At 40.9% G+C, this 2,643-nt stretch overlaps 1 protein-coding gene across 3 annotated transcripts in view; it reads left to right on the top strand.

The window, feature by feature from the left end:
* Positions 1-1,016: 1,016 nt before the first annotated feature.
* Positions 1,017-2,643, top strand: part of LOC121688246 (NEDD4-like E3 ubiquitin-protein ligase WWP1) — a 28,156-nt gene continuing 26,529 nt past the window's right edge. For 2 of the 3 annotated variants that reach the window (XM_042067716.1, XM_042067714.1), the window contains exon 1: positions 1,017-1,162. The gene's annotated coding sequence lies outside the window, so the exon portion shown is untranslated. The remainder of the gene's footprint in view (positions 1,163-2,643) is intronic. The other variant, XM_042067715.1, reaches the window with a different exon arrangement.

Here is a 2,643-nt window from a genome sequence, read left to right as displayed (position 1 = left end):
CACAATAAACAGTAGTGAGAAAAAAAAGAAACATTATAAACAGGAAAGTAGCATACCCATAATCCCTAACTGCTTTGTATCAACTGTGTCACTAGTTTATGGGACAATAACACCGATGTCTAAGTTATTTGAACAATAGTGGTGAATCATAGTCAACTTGACAAAAGAATAGAAGTTAAGATAAGAACAAGGGAAATCATTTTTTACAGTGCAGTGGGCGGTTAGGGATATAATAGCTTGATCATTGAATCAAGATAGCAGGGAGCAGATCCAGTCAGTGTCCTAGGCCGAAGTATGGGTGAAGGATGAGAAGGATGGCAGCCATTCTAGACCACTCTTTCAGAGGCCTCCCATGGCTGTTATGAACTGATCCATTGTGGCTGCAAAAAAGGGTGTACTATGCGTTGCAGGTACAAAAAGGCTGCCCTCAAGTGCACTGATCTTTGCTCTTGCTCAGGGGACTGGACATACTCAATAGAGACATGACATTAAAAAAGGAAAACATTATTCAGACAAATACTTGTGTATTCTTTTGAAAGGGGTTCCTTATTAAATTGCTCTTTATCATATTATTTACTATCTACCATTCCACTATGTATCTATCTATCTATAGGCATAATCTATAGGCACTCAGTATTACAATGTAACAACTATATGTAGGTACCCACAAATACATAATACAAGTACAATGATAGTACCTGATAGTACATGTTGTTACACAGGTTGTACCACTGTACCTAATTAGGTAGGTACACTGTAACAGCGACACATTAAAATAAAGTGTTACCAAATATTTTACTCCTCAAAGATGTGTATATTATATCAATCAATATCAACATGTCACCTTATTCCTACACCTGGGTTCATCGACCGGGAAGTAAAACTATATCTTAAGATAAATACTGCATAAATCAATACAATCGGTTTATCCTGGTTCGATGAACTATCTAAAAACTTCTACTTGCGACCGTACAGCAGAGAAACGTAATGACGTAGTAAAATACCGTCAGGCGTAGCATGCGTGAGGTGTTTCTGCGCTGTGAACCTGCCTGTGGCGGAGAGATGGCCGCTCGCCGACTTTAGAACTGAACGACAGGCCAGGCATCGAGTTTAACAGCTGGAAACCCTTGCAGACTCATACTGGGTGCTACGGTCGGACACGGTAAGTTTGTTTACAGCCCCGATTCTGCCTATGTATAGTTTTTGTAATCGACAGGTTTCAACTTCGACTGTTGGACGAGGAGGATTTACACCCCAGCCAACTAAGTTGCGCATAGCCTTGATATATTTTTCTTTGGTTTATTTGATATTGCAGCAGCCCACACTCTCAGATTTGTTTGCGTTAGCCAACTGGCTAACATCGGCTAAGCACTTTTCTACGGCATTAAGTAAAAATGGCTGCCTATACTAACTACTGTGGGCCTGTCTTAGCTCAGTAGCTAGCTACGTATGTCCTGTTTTGTCGCTTTTGAGACCAGGGAGTCTGTTGGGATATTTACGCCCTGGACATGCGAAATTAATAGTATTGACGAGACATGGCATTGGTTGGAGATACTGCTTACTCGATTTAAGTGACAGAGGTAATGCCCATATGACACCCCTAGGCTAACAATTATCTTGGCAGAGAGTACGCTAGCAGTATGACTACTTTAATTCTGATCTAGCTTAACGTTACTACCCTATTCTCGCTGACTTGAAAGCGTTACCACTCGTTAGGAAGAGTCAGCTCCTTTTTGCTAACTGAGTTATGCTTCCCAACCATAGACTGTAAACAGACTGCTGATCAGTGAGGCTAAATCTAACTAGCACTCGAGCCGTGATAGAGTTTCACGTTAGGTAACCTAAAAAGCCACAAATTGACTAGAATGTTTTGTTCGGTTCTTTGTTTCTTCCCTGATGCTTTGATGAGTACATAGCAACTGCTGTCACTACAAATGGTAACGCTAGTGCATGATTCGTATGTTAATTGGTCATATAAAGTACAGTGTTCTGTCCGTGTGTGAGAGATAGGGACAGAGAGTGTACAGAATGATAACAAGGTTGAGATAACATCACTCCGATCATTTAAACTGATGTGACGTCAGGTAGTCGCAGGGTTTTAAAAACACTGAACTGATGTATTGAAGACATAGTAAGCGAATGGGACACATCAAGATGATATTTGTTGCTATAATTCAACTGAGTCCACAGCCCCAATGGGGAATGTTGGCTATGAGGCTGTACATTTTTGTAAGTGGCCTGTTTGCCAACTGTGACAGAACCATATTCAGCAAAGTAGTCTTACATCAAGTTTCTATTTTACTTTGCTGTGCTCGGGCTGAAATGTTCAGGCATAACTCAAGTACCCGCATCACATCATCAGAGTTTGAAACGAGGGGGGGGAACTGAAAAGTGTCCCCACTCAAATTCCAAATTCAATTTTGTATTGTGAAACCACATATGTTAGCAACATGTCCCTACTCAGAGTAAAGTATGAGGGAATCGTTGGTTCATTGTTGATGTTCTGTAAAGCTGATTTGTCCTCTGTGGTACAGATTGCTTGTGTGCTCTTTTACAGCTGAGAAACAGTTGCTGTATGTGTGTGTGTCAGTGAGTGAGTTGCTGTATGTGTGTGTGTCATAGAGTATGTGTGTGTTGGTGAGA

This window comes from Alosa sapidissima, chromosome 17, assembly GCF_018492685.1.
Source record: "Alosa sapidissima isolate fAloSap1 chromosome 17, fAloSap1.pri, whole genome shotgun sequence".
In the NCBI taxonomy this organism is placed as follows: Eukaryota; Metazoa; Chordata; class Actinopteri; order Clupeiformes; family Clupeidae; genus Alosa; species Alosa sapidissima.
This window is presented reverse-complemented; position numbering and strand designations above follow the sequence as displayed.